We start from the raw sequence: 17,395 nt of genomic DNA, 5'->3' as shown, positions 1-17,395 counted from the left end.
ATTTTCATTAAATATACAAGCAAATATAAATATACAAGTATACAATTTTGAATGAGAAAACAGATTTAGAAGAAGAATATAACCAGAGATAAAAGAGTGACATGTGTTTTCTTCCTCCTTAAAAACAATTTCCAAGGCCTTGCATTAGTCTTAAACAAAATTACAGGCTTGTTTTGTTTTGTTTGACATGTTTCGGATGTTCCTTCAGAGTTGAAGATAGTTTACTTCCTAGTCCAAACCTCCCGCAGGACGACGATGATAGCGGGCAGGGTTTGAACCCTCGACCGTCGATATATCCGAACGACAGTCCAGCGCGCAAACTGCACGACCAGGCAGCCATCCAAGTGAGTGCCTCGGGTAATCAAAAGGGAGTCCTCGAAGAATGAGGAACATTTGGCTGATTTATTTCAGTTGTTTGTTGCTTCTCTAAAAAAAAAAAAAGGAAAGAAAGAAAAACAACATTTAAGTAGGACAACATTCAAGGGGGACAAAATTAAAGTGTTGCAACATTCAAGTAAATGTCATTCATTTAAGCAGGACAACATTCAGGAAGGACAACATTCAAGCAGGACAATAATTAAGTAGGATAAGTGAGACCAGGAAAAAAAATATCGAAATAGAAATAGAATGATTTAAAAACAACATTTAAAAAGGACAACATTCAAGTAGGACAACATTCAAGTAGGACAACATTCAAGTAGGACAACATTCAAGTTAGACAACATTCAAGTAGGACAATATTCAAGGAGGACAACATTTAAGTAGGATAACATTTATGTAGGACAACATTCATGTAGGACAACATTCAAGTTAGACAACATTCAAGTAGGACAATATTCAAGGAGGACAACATTCAAGTAGGATAACATTTATGTAGGACAACATTCATGTAGAACAACATTCAGGTAGGACAACATTCAAGTAGGAAAACATTCAAGTTAGACAACATTCAAGTAGGACAATATTCAAGTTGGACAACATTCAAGTAGGACAATATTCAAGTTGGACAACATTCAAGTTAGACATTAAAGTAGGACAATATTCAAGTAGTACAACATTCAAGTAGGATAACATTCAAGTAGGATAACATTCAAGTAGGATAACATTCAAGTAGGATAACATTCAAGTAGGATAACATTCAAGTAGGACAATATTCAAGTAGTACAACATTCAAGTAGGACAATATTCAAGGAGGACAACATTCAAGTAGGACAACATTCAAGTTAGACATTAAAGTAGGACAATATTCAAGTAGTACAACATTCAAGAAGGACAACATTCAAGGAGGACAACATTCAAGTAGGATAACATTCAAGTAGGATAACATTCAAGTAGTACAACATTCAAGTAGGATAACATTCAAGTAGGATAACATTCAAGTAGGATAACATTCAAGTAGGATAACATTCAAGTAGGATAATATTCAAGTAGTACAACATTCAAGTAGGATAAGATTCAAGTAGGATAACATTCAAGTAGGATAATATTCAAGTAGTACAACATTCAAGTAGGACAATATTCAAGTAGGACAACATTCAAGTAGGATAACATTCAAGGAGGACAACATTCAAGTAGGATAACATTTATGTAGGACAACATGCAAGTTAGACAACATTCAAGTAGGACAACATTCAAGTAGGACAACATTCAAGTTAGACATTAAAGTAGGACAATATTCAAGTAGGACAACATTCAAGTAGGATAACATTCAAGTAGGACAACATTCAAGTAGGATAACATTCAAGTAGGACAACATTCAAGGAGAACAACATTCAAGGAGGACAACATTCAAGGAGGACAACATTCAAGGAGGACAAGTGAGACTAGAAAAAAAAATTCATTGAAGTAAATAAAAAACATTATTTTTTTATTTTTTTTCTTCAGATTTTACTTGGGCTAATTTATAGAACAAAATAAGTGCTACTGAGAGACTAATTGTGAAGCTAGATACTTACTTTAATTCTTGAAGCTCCCGTTTTAGAACCTGGAGGTAAAAAAATGTGTTTTATAAACAAAGTCTTAAGTTGTTTTTTTTTTTTACAATTTCAATTCAGTGTTGTGTTTGGTCCTTCTTTTTCAGAGCCATCTTTCGATTCTGAAGAGAAAACATATTTGTGAAAATTATTATGTTAAATTATGTTAAAACATATTTGTTTCAAATTTTAATTCTTATCTTATAGATTACAAAAAAAATATAATTACGCTTTGATAGTAAAAGATATAACTTATGTCCTTCGCTTGTTTAAGTTGCTTATTCTTTATCTCTTGAGAATGTTCCAGCTCCTGAAAAGAGGACAATTTCAAATATATAAACCGTCTTGGAAGGTAATAATAATAATAATAATAATAATAATCTTTATTATCCGTAAGGAAATTTGTCTTACAATTTGTGCATTACACCAAACGAAAAACATTATAACTATAAGAAACCAAAGTGTACATTCACACCAGACTCACTCATAATATGAAAAGAATCTTCCAGATTGAAAATGGTTTATATGAAAGAGTAGAATTATCTTAAAATTAAAATTTGTAGCAGCGAGACTTGTAGAAATCTGTAATTTAAAAAGTATAAAGCAAGCATATTGAAAGGGGACTTTCGAAGAGTTCTAAAACGGTTTAGGACTAGAACCACAAGTTCCCGACCGCAGAACGAAGGAGCTAATAGGTCCAAATGTGAACCTTTCAGATCTACGGGGCAAACACCTTTACTTATCCACAACAAATGCTAGGTATCCATTAAACATTTAAAGTCCGTCTTCACCTGGTCTTGAACTCAAGACCCCTTGTTTCAGAAGTCAAGCCCTTTACCATTCAGCCATCACGCCCATTTTTTTTTAAATCAAAGATAAGATAAGATAAGTAGATAGACTAATAATCTTACCATGAAATTAGTCAAATAACTTACAGCATACTTTATCTTTAACTTTGCCAGCTCTGCTTCAACTAACTTTAGTTTTTTAGTCACGCCTTCTTCACCCTGGGCTGTAACAGAGATATCATTTTAGTAGTCTTATCTAAAGTTTATCACTTTTACTTAAACATTGTGGTATTACTGCTTCATTGCATCCAGGATTTATCCAGGTAAAGAGCACATCGTTATAGACAGAGGCGTAGTGAGCAAAGCGTGCACCCGGCTAAAGGTACACTATTGGCGCCCCCCGCCCCATGAACATCACATAGAAATATAGACTTGTTGATAAAATGTATTTAATAATAATAGGCCTACTGTTGTAATCCTATTGGCGACGCGATAGTGTTAACTGTGTACAATCAGCTGACACATGTGACACAGGCCAGTAATACAGTTTAGCGTACTACGTCGACGGACAAAGGACAAATACTGGTCTGACGTTTGCACGTAAAGATGGCCCGTGTTGCGGTCATGTGATCAGAAGCCTTGGTGGACCAGAGACAGAGTGTGTAATGTAGTGTAATTTCAGTATAGGACAGCGAGGAGGCCGGGACTGTTGACCATGCAATCGGTCCTAGTGGAGTCCTCGAGTAAAACGTACCAATCCAGGAAGAGATATAGAGACAGTGGTCTAGTTTAGTACGGCAGTACAATGATGTACTGTGAAACATTTGTACTCAGTTTATTGTGCTGCCAATTGTGTTGTACTACTATATTTTGGAACTCTAGTTGTCAAGTTCTTGAGTTTGATGTGTGTATTGAGCAGTGTTTGGAAAAGGCCTGATTAAAACAGAGAGTGAATCGTACTAAAACAACACAAATAACCTTATAATGTATTACCTAACAAAAATATCTACAATAATTGTATTTTTTGAAGCCTTTCTGTGTGTGGTGCCCAGTGCATCGTGCCCCCTTGCCCACTCCCCCCATCACTACGGTTCTGGCTCTCAATAAGCTCCAGTAACAGAATACACAGGTGTGCCTCAAGGAAGTCTTAGGTCCACTGATGTTTCTAATATACACATAGGACCTACCAAAAGGCATTAATTCAGGAACAAAAAGTCAGGTTATTTGCAGATGATTGCATAATATATAGAACAATAAAAAACTACACAAAATACTTGTCACACAATTGTAGATAGGTGAAGGTTATTCACAAAATGTAGAGAACTTTGTACTCAAATTACATCCCCCTTTACTGTTATTGGTGTTGGTTTAGAGCCATTTATTGTTACAGATAACAGTTTGTTCTCTCCGTATCAGAAAATGGACAACCAATGCCAAAATATTTTTAATTTCTTAAGCAAACTATGGTGGTGAACTTTGTCAAAAACTTTAGAAATATCTAGGAAGATATCATCTATTGGGTCACTGTTATTAACCAAATGGAAAAACAGTAGTCTTTTAACATATGTAATCCAACAAGTGGATCCAAAGATTCGTGAATGAGCCTTGACGTTTAGACTATAGTGGAGACCACGAGCTAGGAGTTTAAGTATGGGGCTATAGAGTTCTGACATGTTTCATCCATGTTTGGTAATTATGACACAGAGCCCGAAATTAACGGAAGCTCTATAAGTCACTAAACGACAATGGAAAAGAAAAGGATTCTCTAAATTCATTTATAATAAATAACAAGTATATGTAACAATTTAATGGTCAATATTTCTTTGCATTTTTAGATGAGCTACACTTCAAACATCAGCAACACGCTGGTTGGTCTTTACTACTCCTGGTACTCCGGGAACGGAGCTGATGTGTAAGTAACGTCATAGGCGGAAACAGGGGATGGGGAACACATAGGCGTAGTGGCATCTCAAACATCTCGTAGTGGCATCTCAAACATCTCGTAGTGGCATCTCAAACATCTCGCAGTGGCATCTCAAACATCTCGTAGTGGCATCTGAAACATCTCGCAGTGGCATCTCAAACATCTCGCAGTGGCATCTCAAACATCTCGTAGTGGCATCTCAAACATCTCGTAGTGGCATCTCAAACATTTCGCAGTGGCATCTCAAACATTTCGCAGTGGCATCTCAAACATCTCGTAGTGGCATCTCAAACATCTCGCAGTGGCATCTCAAACATCTCGTATTGGTATCTCAAACATCTCGCAGTGGCATCTCAAACATCTCTTAGTGGCATCTCAAACATCTCGTAGTGGCATCTCAAACATCTCGTAGTGTCATCTTAAACATCTCGTAGTGTCATCTCAAACATCTCGCAGTGGCATCTCAAACATCTCGCAGTGGCATCTCAAACATCTCGCAGTGGCATCTCAAACATCTCGCAGTGGCATCTCAAACATCTCGTAGTGGCATCTCAAACATCTCGCAGTGGCATCTCAAACATCTCGCAGTGGCATCTCAAACATCTCGTAGTGGCATCTCAAACATCTCGCAGTGGCATCTCAAACATCTCGTAGTGGTATCTCAAACATCTCGCAGTGGCATCTCAAACATCTCGTGTTGGTATCTCAAACATCTCGTAGTGGCATCTCAAACATCTCGCAGTGGCATCTCAAACATTTCGCAGTGGCATCTCAAACATCTCGTAGTGGCATCTCAAACATCTCGCAGTGGCATCTCAAACATCTCGTATTGGTATCTCAAACATCTCGCAGTGGCATCTCAAACATTTCTTAGTGGCATCTCAAACATCTCGTAGTGGCATCTCAAAAATCTCGTAGTGTCATCTTAAACATCTCGTAGTGTCATCTCAAACATCTCGCAGTGGCATCTCAAACATCTCGCAGTGGCATCTCAAACATCTCGCAGTGGCATCTCAAACATCTCGCAGTGGCATCTCAAACATCTCGTAGTGGCATCTCAAACATCTCGCAGTGGCATCTCAAACATCTCGCAGTGGCATCTCAAACATCTCGTAGTGGCATCTCAAACATCTCGTAGTGGCATCTCAAACATCTCGCAGTGGCATCTCAAACATCTCGTAGTGGCATCTCAAACATCTCGTAGTAGCATCTCAAACATCTCGCAGTGGCATCTCAAACATCTCGCAGTGGCATCTCAAACATCTCACAGTGGCATCTCAAACATCTCACAGTGGCATCTCAAACATCTCGCAGTGGCATCTCAAACATCTTTTATGCGATGCTCAACTTTCATTTTTATATCATTTAATATCAACTCATTCTGTCTGTCTGTCTGTAAAAAAGTTTGTACACGTTATCTCTCCCACACCCTTTCCATTATTTAGTTAAAATTTTGCTTTTTTTTACTCATTGATATAAGACACGAATCAATAAAGAAAACTAACCAATTAGTTAATTAAGTACTTATAATTGAATTAGTCATCAGTTCTGAAGGAACATTCGAAACAATGTAAAAATAAGCAACAATGATCTTTTTTAACAGTTATTCCCCTCTCCTCGCAGCAGCAATCATTGTTCAGTCTTTTAATTGATTAATTGATACTATCTGATTGACAGGTACAAATGTAAAAATGTTTTACATGTTTCGGATGTTCCTTCAGAGTTGAAGATAATTACTTCCTAGTCCAAACCTCCCGCAGGACGACGGGGGATGAGAGCGGGCAGGGTTTGAACCCGCGACCATCGATAAATCTGAACGACAGTCCAGCGCGCAAACCGCACGACCAGGCAGCCATCCTGTATCTATTTACCACATCGTTCCAGCCCACTGACGGCAATGAAGGCAAGTTTTAATGTCACACTGGTCAGACCCATGGACATAATTTCTTTGTCCAACAATGGAGCTTTTGGACAGCAGGGAAGCTTTGTAAGAACCTTGACCTTTCACATTGCATTGAAAGGTTGTCAGATTAAGGGAGGCGACTCAAACGCCGGGCTTGCCTAATGAGATGTCCTAGAAGAAGTGAATAGGATCATTAGGATGGCCCCAAATGAAAAAGAAAACAAAAATATAAGACTGAAAAATATGCACGAAATTAAAAACTATCTTAGTATCTATATATAAATTATATTAAATTCATTATAAAACCGCTAATGTGCATGGTATGCATGTACTTCCATAATAACCATAGTATAAATATCATTTCGACATTTCACCAAATGAATATATGTAGTCAAACTAGTGGACTCATAGATTCGTGAATACACTATAGTAGAGACTACCAGCTAGGATGTCAGGCATGGAGCTTTAGATTTCTGACATATTTGTACCATGTTTTGTAATTGTGTTAGATTGCCCCCACAATTACTGAGAATCTTTTTTTTTATTCACTTTCCAAAAGATACATTGCATTTAAAAAAAAAAAAAAAAAAAATTTTATGGTATCACAACAACAAATGTAAGAACTTTGTTCAGAATTGTTCATAGTTCTCGTTTTCCTTTGCTTGTCCTTTTACAAGCCTAGACCTACAACCCACATGGGCTTACATCACTATTAGTTACTAGATGCCGTAATAATTGAACTAGAAATGTTCTAAGGTCATTTATAATAACTAACAAGTATATGTAATAATTTAATTGTCAATATTTCTTTGCATTTTTAGAAACTACTACTGGTGAATAAAAGTCCAAAATATATTGGAGATAGTTGTGTTCTTGAAAAAATAACAGAGACACTTTTTACGAAATAAAACACTTTTGTATTCCCAGTAGAGGTCACAACAAGAAAATATATTTGTTTTTTAAATCTTATATTAAGCATAGGATCAGGCATGTCATTAAATTTGTAGATCTAGATACTCAATTTAAAAAAAAGCATTTATAAAATTAAAAAAAAAAGGAAAATGACCTCCATTTGAACTCGTGGCTCAAGCCTTCTTAGGTTTATCAATCCAACACGGTAACCACTCTGCTAGCGGAGAGAGACAAAGTAAGTTGTATAACGAATGTATGTATGTAAGTTGTACTTAAAGTATTTCTAAAGTACCTTGATAATTGTAGATCGTGTATTACAGGTGCGAGTCCGAAAATATCGATCTACATGACGTCACAAAGAGCGAAAAGTAACGAACAGGCTCAATGGACAGTCACTTGAGAAGAAAACATCATAACAATCTTTAATTCAGAATGGGCCACAGTTGAGTCAGTCACTACGACAATGTTATCCCCCTTGAGAACCTAGCAATAATTGGATCTAAAAATCTACAATCCTAATCTTGAATCCCAATGCCTATGTCGTCACTATGTCGGGTTCAAAGTCAAGTCGATTATACTTCGTTCCAAAACTAATAATAATAAGATTTGTCTTGTGAGTCCAAGTCACGTGGTTGCGCAGCCCCAGATGTGACCTACATATTTTGCCACATGCAGGGCAAGCATAACAATTGTCCGCAGGTGGTAGATTTAGATTTTCTTTTCGCCGTCTCTGTTTGTTCTCGGCAGCGGATTTTCTTTCTAAAATAACTAATGTTTTCTGGGCTCCTAAATGCAACACGGAAGCTTTATACCAGACTCCCCCCTACCCCCAGTGGTCGACAAAAGAGATAGGACCGTAACGCACTGAGCAAGCTGAAAGATATGTACAAGCAAAGTAATTAGAAAGAATTACAATTAAAAAATTTTCGTTTTTATTTTTCACTTTATTCAGTTGAAGTCTTAGTTAATTAAAAATAACACACAAGGCAAACATATCAACGGTTCCGCGTCTACATTGAACAAGCGTCACCAAATGTCTTAGAAGGCTTCAACACTGACCAGCAACGTCAATTCTCTAAGCAGTGTAAGATTGCATTCAGTGGTAGAGATTGAATTTTTGGGGCCCGGGGGGGGGGGGGGGGGGAGTGACCATTATAGGGACCTCTGAATTCAGCTGACTGTCCATTTGGTCCATCCTCTTGAATTCATATCCGGTTTGGGTTGTCTTGAAAATGTATTTTATTTTGGTCAAAGGGAAGTAAACAAATAAATTCCACCTTTCATCTTCCTGTCCTAATTGTCTCTCTTGTTGAAAAATTTAAATAGTTTTTTTTTTAGTGTTATAATTTAAAGAAAAAACAAGATGTGCTAAATACATACACATGCAAATTGTTAATAGTTATCACATATATAAACACACACACACATGCAATCAACTTATTTTCTTCATTGTTTAAACCAGTGATGCCCAACCTAATTCCACCCGCGGGGCATTTTAATATCTAGCACTCGTCTTGCGGGCCACATGACCGAAAAGTTTTTAAAAAAATGAAATGATATTGTTCTGCAACTATTTTGGTAGAAACCTATAGATGTAATACTTAACCAATAAGTTGTTGGACAATTATATTTTTACGCGTCAGAAAACAGCTTCATTTCTCTTCTTAAAATGTAGGCAACAGTATAGGTAGCTTTACCAACGACTCATTTTGTGGTTGTGATTATGATACCAATCCATCAGAGAAAACGAGAGGGCCCATACGTAGGTAAAGATACATTTTTAATACTTTTTTTTCGTTTGGAGGGGGGGGGGGATTTCTACACTTTGTTCCGACGTTTCGTAGGGTGGATGGAACCACGTCTAGGGCCGGATCTAGAGCGCGGGCCATATTTTGGGCATCACTGTTGTAATGTTATTTGAACCTTGCCCTTCCACTCAATGGCTAAGATTTACAATTGGAACTCTGGGCAAGCACTTTGGTAGGCTTACAAACTTACTGCAAAAGATTATCTAATTTGTAACGTATATATGTAAATATTTTAAAGATTTTTATAGGTAAATCTTCAGGTGGGTCTGTGTTGTTGGTTGGAGATTTTAGTCTGAAGGGAAACTGGGAAAGAAGCCATATAACCATTGGCTATGACTTCTGGTTCCAGCCCAGACATAACGTGATGGTCAGAACAGAGTGAGCAATGACTAACGCCTGGAGAAAAGGCTTTAAGCCAGAAGAATACGCATATGGTACGTAACTCATGTTTGGTTTTAAAAAAAACTGCAGTGTGATTTTATTTGAAACAAAAAAACGTTTGATATCATTTATGTCAACTGTTACAAACAATCCAATAGTATTAATAAGAAGACGATTTTGATCCTGAATGCAGTATGGATACTAAAGATTCTAGATTTACAAAGTTCCCCTTTTGAACCTTTCGATCTCTAGTGCAGAGATGTAAAGCTCATCTGTTTCGAAGAGTTTCGGTTTACAAGGTTGTCCTGTGGCCAGCACAACGACCAACAATCTCTACTTTTCTCCTACTGATCTCAGGTATCCATTAGAGTTGGTTGGACTATTGGGGGCGTCTCTAATCGCAATTTTTTAAAATTTTTTAAAGACTTTTTTTTTTTTTGGAAAATCCTACCTGTAAGTTATACTCTGCCTTCATATGATAGTGATTACATTGAACCACAGTTGATGTATACAAACTTAACATTTTAGAAAGCTAACTTTTTACAAATCTGAGCTAAATCTTAGGAAACCCAAAGTCTGTGATATGACTTTAGAAAGTAAATTCTTGAAAAATGTCTGTAAAATGTGATATGCATTGACTCAAGAAAGTTTAAGTTTTCAAAATATGAGTTAACTTTAGAAAGCCATTCTCTGTGTGCTGTGTCTCTGTAATTGATATTCTCCCCCCCCCCCGTTTTTCTATAATGAAAAAAAACAAACAATGAGTACTTGTAATAACAACAAATGTCCAATTAGGATAAACAAACACAGTCATATTCTTAGTATAGTCTCAGGGAGTTAACTTAAAGGAGCTTACTACAAGGGAGTTAACTTAAAGGGAATTAACATAAAAGAGGTTAACTTAAGAGAGCTAACTTAAAGAGAATTAACATTAAGGAGGTTAACTTAAAGGAGCTTACTACAAGAGAATTAACATAAAAGAGGTTAACTTAAGAGAACTAACTTAAAGAGAATTAACATTAAGGAGGTTAACTTAAGAGAGCTAACGTAAAGAGAATTAACATAAAGGAGGTTAACTTAAAGGAGCTTACTACAAGAGAGTTAACATAAAGAGAATTAACATACAAGAGGTTAACTTAAGAGAGCTAACTTAAAGAGAATTAACATAAAGGAGGTTAACTTAAGAGAGCTAACTTAAAGAGAATTAACATAAAGGAGGTTAACTTAAGAGAGTTAACTTAAAGAGAATTAACATAAAGGAGGTTAACTTAAAGGAGCGTACTACAAGAGAGTTAACTTAACTTAAGAGAATTAACATAAAAGAGGTTAACTCAAGAGAGCTAACTTAAAGAGAATTAACATAAAGGAGGTTAACTTAAGAGAGCTAACTTAAAGAGAATTAACATAAAAGAGGTTTACTTAAGAGAGCTAACTTAAAGAGAATTAACATAAAGGAGGTTAACTTAAAGGGAGTTAACTTAAAGGGAGCTAACTTAAAGAAAATTAACATAAAGGAGGTTAACTTAAAGGGAGTTAACTTAAAGGGAGTTAACTTAAAGGGAGTTAACTTATAGGGATGTACGTACTGTACACCATATATAGACTATACACCTATATGTCATAGCTTTGTTTAGTATTTAGTTATTTTCAAATGTAAACTCTTTCCAGCTTCAACTCTTCACTGCTAACTCTTAGATCTGTCTTGTGTAAACTCATGCCTTGTGTTAACTTTCAGCTCTAACTTCTGTTCATTCTTAGCCATGTCTTGTATTAACTCTTATTAGTTTTCCCTTAACTCTTTGCTCTGCCACCTGTCAACTCTTGTTTGTCCTGAGTTAACTCTAAGCTCTGCCTCGAGTCAACTCTTCTTTGTCTTGTGTTAATTCTTAGGTTTGTACGGCATTGTATCCACATCTGGAACTGGACTAGGACCCCTCAACTCAAGAAAACATTAAGAAGCTGGAACAGACACAAAATAGAGCAGTGAGATTCATAACAAACGAATATTCACATTTGACTAGAGCAACACCTTTAGTAAAATCACTAAATTTAGAAAGCCTTCAGGACAGAAGGCTCAAAAGTAAAGTAGCAATCACACATAAAACACTGAACCATAATCTTCAAATACAAAAACAAAATTTAATAAAATACTCTGAAAGACACAAAGATAAAGGCACATTCCTCGTCCCATATGCTAGGACAAATTTGTACAAATACTCCTTCTTCCCTAGTGCTATTAGAGCATGGAATGGGTTGCCTGAGCTAGCCAGGAAAACCAGTGACTTGGCAGAATTTAAGTCATTGGTTAATATGCATGACTAAATGCATGACGCGTAGGCCGTAATCATCTTCTTTTTTGAAGTAACGTCTGTATTCTATAAGATAAGATAAGACTACACACGAACAGCTTCAGAATTTAGACTAGAGATGATGGTGCCATTCCTCTGGAAGTCAGGTTCCTGCACGACCTGACGCCACCATGGGTTATGTCTGCTGCGCCGGCGGCTCCACAGTCTATTTTTTTTAAGGCACCGGTGCGCTCAACATATTGCATTTGAGCTGCTTCCAAATGTTGGTAAAATTATCTAATTCCTAGTTGTCAGGGGGTCAACCTTGAGGAAAAACCAGGAGCTGGCGAAGCTAAGGCAGTTTGCATCAATTTAAACTTAATGGATTAATTGATTTTCTACACTTTGTGCCGACGTTTCGGCTGGGCGGATGTAACCACATGGCAGGCCAGATGTAGCCCGCGAGCCGTATTTTGGGCATTACTGGTTTAAACAGTTTTCTGTAAATTAATATTCAAGATTTTTTTTTCGTTTGTTGCTCTGCTCATTGTGTCTGTATATATTGTGCGAAAATTGAAAACAATAAATTAACTAAAAAAAAACTGAAATTTAATGAGTGTTTAATGTAATACATAAAAAAAATCTTTTTTTTTTTTCTGCTCTCTGATAGACAGTTGTGCGGATTATCGGTCGAATGGACGTCAAGGAAGTCTTACAGATCTTACAGATGAATTATCCAGTGGTGACTGTCAAACGAGTGGATAACTCCAACACACACCGTCTTGTCAGCCAGGCCCGGTATCTCGCAGACCGCAATGTCACTGAACTAGGAAAATACGAGTCACCTTTCAAGTACGTCATATAACAAGACATTTTAAACTTTAATATGTTTATTCAGTACTGAAAAGATTACCTTGCCAACAACACATAAGACACTAACATAAGTTTACGGTTTACACAACAGTTCACGTTAAAATTGTTCATAAACTGTCCCAACTTGACGATCACTGCGTTGTCCATTGTCCCAGTTTACACGCGTTGTGGTGGAATATGTCCGCCGATCGGTCAGTTTGCACTTTCCGACGGGGATGAATGGCCTGTGACTCCTAGGGGTAAAGTCTTATGGCCACAACGCGGTAAAAATTATCCTTAATAGGAGCGCTCCCTCAAACTAAGATACATGCTAGCGTCATTCTACTAAATCTAATAATAGACCCACGCGGTGTGTTAGAGTCGTGCCGTTTCCGCTATAATTAAAAAAACGGAAATGGAAAAGTGGTTTGAGTGCTGGGACAAATCCCAAAAAGTCCGTGGAGTCTGGGAGCGCATGATGCGCCCTGGCCGCACTTCCCCGTGGTGGAGGCTGTCCAGGCCTGAGCAAGCTATTATAGCACAGTGCAGGACGGGCCATTGTCCTATTGGGTCATATTTCTCACGGCTATGCCAAATTTCGATTCACGGTGCCCCCGCTGCGGGGAAGAAGAGGAAACCGTGCCTCATATTCTGTTTGACTGCACCAGACTTGCTGATCTCCGTCTCGACAGGTCTGGGAAACCAAAAATTCTCGACCTGTATGGTGACATGTATGCACTACGCAAGACAGCAGGGTTTCTGTCCAGGGCTTTTGCAAGAGAGGATTTGAGCCTCTCAAGCCCTCACTCAAATGGAGTTTGATGATGATGATGATGACGGTCGCTCGTGACCAGTGGACCGCAACGAGAAAAAGGGGGGGGGGGGTAGAATGGGGAAAACAGCCAATGCAGGCTGAAAATACTTACACCAGTTCCCAAGCAAAGTCCTCGACTTGAGAGTCTTCTGACTTTTCAGAGAGTCTGATAGAATGTGGCATTAAACTGCGACTTTCGTCTAAGACCTTTATAGGTACCCGAGACCCACGCGGTGGGTTAGAGTCGTGCCGGTCCAATGATCATCAAGTATTCCGAATTAGGATGGTTTACTTGGACCAATGGTTTCCTTAAAACTTGCCCACCTGATCTCCATTATCCCACGACCTTGGGGGGGGGGGGGGGTGGCAAGGAAGGAGGAGAGCGGAACCATGTAACGATTATCAGGCTTGACCATCGTCCGATGCCTTGGTGGACAGGAACGATTAGAATAGCAGTGGGCGTTAGGAGTGTCAACTCAAAGTGATGTTTGTGGACACCAAATGTTAATGTCCCTGGACTTAATGGCGGTGTGCGTTTGTTTTGGCGTTTGGGGCGTAACTTGGGATGTGCGTTTATGGCTTATAATTTAGTGGTCGGATCTTAAATCGGTGTAATAGGGTAATTTGTACACGACACGAATAATTATGCGAAATTTCAACTTGACCCGAGAATGGGACATGGGAGAGAAAATGTCTAGATAGAGTTTAATTCTAGATAGAGTTTAATGAGGTAGTTCCGGATCTCTTCTCGGTCACGTGGGTGTGTTGTTTACATTAATGACCTCATTGATTTCATTGTCATTTAAACATGAAAATAGTCTAGATCTAGACATCTTTAAATAATAAAAAGTATGTTATAATAATTTACGAATTATTATGATTATCTAGTAGTTCTTCTAGATCTAGGCTAGAACTAAATCTAGATCTACATCTTATCATAGGAAAATATTGCCATTATTGACATGTATAAAACCACAGTCACGTGACTTTTTATAAATTAGGTCAGAGATTCGTAACTACCTCATTCTAGATAGAGTTTAATTCTAGATTGAGTTTAATTCTAGATAGACTTTAATTCTAGATAGAGTTAAATTCCAGATAGTGTTTAATTCTAGATAGAGTTTAATTCTAGATAGAGTTTAATTCTAGATAGAGTTAAATAATAGTTAGAGTTTAATTATAGATAGAGTTTAATTCTAGATAGAGTTTAATTCTAGATAGAGTTAAATAATAGTTAGAACTTAATTCTAGATAGAGTTTAATTCTAGATAGAGTTAAATAATAGTTAGAGTTTAATTCTAGATAGAGTTAAATAATAGATAGAGTTTAATTCTAGATAGAGTTAAATAATAGATAGAGTTTAATTCTAGATAGAGTTTAATTCTAGATAGAGTTAAATAATAGATAGAGTTTAATTCTAGATAGAGTTTAATTCTAGATAGAGTTAAATAATAGTTAGAGCTTAATTCTAGATAGAGTTTAATTCTAGATAGAGTTTAATTCTAGGTAGAGTTTAATTCTAGATAGATTTTAATTCTAGATAGAGTTAAATAATAGTTAGAGCTTAATTGTAGATAGAGCTTAATTCTAGATAGAGTTTAATTCTAGATAGAGTTTAATTCTAGATAGAGTTTAATTCTAGATAGAGTTAAATAATAGAGTTTAATTCTAGATAGAGTTTAATTCTAGATAGAGTTAAATAATAGAGTTTAATTCTAGATAGAGTTTAATTCTAGATAGAGTTTAATTCTAGATAGAGTTAAATAATAGAGTTTAATTCTAGATAGAGTTTAATTCTAGATAGAGTTAAATAATAGAGTTTAATTCTAGATAGAGTTAAATAATAGAGTTTAATTCTAGATAGAGTTAAATAATAGAGTTTAATTGTAGATAGAGTTAAATAATAGAGTTTAATTCTAGATAGAGTCTAAATACTAGATAAATATTTAAAGCTAACAAGAAAAAAAGTAGAAAAGAAAAGCAAAAAAAAAAAAAAAAGTTCACTCTCAGGGCTCAAGCCTTCTCATGGGGACTAATTTCACTTATAAAAACCTCATCATTCAAGTACGATTAATTTCCCTTGTTCGATACCAAACAAAATAATATATTACTAATAGTTAATTAACTGATTGGTTATCCTTTTTAAAAAAAATTGATTCTTGCTTTGTCAGGGACAAGAAATACTTGTGCAAAATTTCAGCTTGCTCCGAGATTGGGTGTGGGAGAAATAACATGTACACATTTTTACCAGAGTGAGTTGATATGAGCTTTGTAAAAAAAAAAATAATTCACAAGACAAGATAGGATAACTGTTCCTGGGAATCGCACGATTAAATAGAAAGTAGTTTCCCCTTTTATTATTCAAAGAGGTTTATTGTTTACGTTTAACATATAGATCCATATACAGGGTGGCCGCCAGAAGAGCGAAAATTGGTCAATTAGCTATTTATTTTTACAAAGAAAATGTTTTTTTAAAGGTATATTACAATTTAATTTGGGTGGCTGAGCGGTTTTGGGTTCGAATCCTCGTGAAGACTGGGATTATTTCGAGATCTTTTTGGTGCCTCGAGGCCACCTAACTTTAATGGGTGCCATGTGACCAGCACAACGACAAGACGCCTTTGCTTTCTCCGCATTAGAGTTGGGTGGACTCACGAGTGCCCTAAAGATCCCAAAAATAAATATCCCAGTCTTCATCAGGATTCGAACCATGGACCACCTGTTTTGAGATCAGGCGATTTACCATTTAGCCACTTATCAATTAGCTGACAAATTGGAGATACAGAATTTCCACATAGCAATGCCCATGTTCACTGGAGCACGAAGGTTACATTACAATGTAATTTTTTTTTTTTTTGTAATTTTTTTTTTTTCTTAATTTTTTTTTTTTTTATATTTTTTATATTTTTTTTTCTTAATTTTTTTTTTATAATTATTTTTTTTATATATTGTTTTTTTTGTAATTTTTTTTTTTTTTTTGTAATTTTTTTTTTTATTTTGTTTTTTCTTAATTATTTTTTTTTTTTATTTTTTTTTTAATTATTTTTTTTTTGTAATTTTTTTTTTTTTGTAATTTTTTTTTTTTTTGTAATTTTTCTTTTTTGTAATTTTTTTTTTTTTTTATTTTTTTTTTTTTATTTTTTTTTATTTTTTAATTTTTTAATTTTTTTTTTCTTAAGTTTTTTTTTTTTTTTATTTTTTTTTTTTTAATTTTTTTTTTTAATTTTTTTTCTTGTAATTTTTTTTTTATTGTAATTTTTTTTTTTTTAATTTTTTTTTTTTTGTATTTTTTTAATTTTTTTTTTCTTAATTTTTTTTTTTTTTTTTTGTAATTTTTTTTTTTTTTTTTTGTAATTTTTTTTTTTTTTTTTTTGTAATTTTTTTTTTTTTTTTTTTTTTTTTTCTTGTAATTTTTTTTTTTATTGTAATTTTTTTTATTGTAATTTTTTATATTGTAATTTTTTTTTTTTTGTATTTTTTTTTTTTGTAATTTTTTTTTTTTTGTAATTTTTTTTTTTTTTAATTTTTTTTTTTTTTTTGTAATTTTTTTTTTTTTTTGTAATTTTTTTTTTTTTATTTTTTTTTCTTAATTTTTTTTTTTTTTATTTTTTTATTTTTTTTAATTTTTTTTTTTTTTGTAATTTTTTTTTTTTTTTTGTAATTTTTTTTTTTTTTGTAATTTTTTTTTTTTGTAATTTTTTTTTTTTTTTTGTAATTTTTTTTTTTTTTGTAATTTTTTTTTTTGTAATTTT

At 35.0% G+C, this 17,395-nt stretch overlaps 1 long non-coding RNA gene across 2 annotated transcripts; it reads right to left on the bottom strand.

The window, feature by feature from the left end:
• Positions 1-273: 273 nt before the first annotated feature.
• On the bottom strand, positions 274-7,969 carry LOC129923365 (uncharacterized). 2 transcript variants are annotated; one of them, XR_008775327.1, is made up of 3 exons: positions 7,793-7,969; positions 2,885-2,985; positions 274-426 (listed from the first exon to the last, which is right to left on the bottom strand). It is a non-coding gene; the product is annotated as an uncharacterized LOC129923365 (long non-coding RNA). The 2 variants fall into 2 exon arrangements; XR_008775326.1 differs by lacking the exon at positions 7,793-7,969 and adding an exon at positions 3,230-3,533.
• Positions 7,970-17,395: the final 9,426 nt, after the last annotated feature.

The sequence above is a fragment of the Biomphalaria glabrata genome, chromosome 16 (genome assembly GCF_947242115.1).
Source record: "Biomphalaria glabrata chromosome 16, xgBioGlab47.1, whole genome shotgun sequence".
NCBI classification, from domain to species: domain Eukaryota; kingdom Metazoa; phylum Mollusca; class Gastropoda; family Planorbidae; genus Biomphalaria; species Biomphalaria glabrata.
Note: the sequence above shows the minus strand (reverse complement) of the source record. Positions and strands in the feature narration are given on the sequence as shown.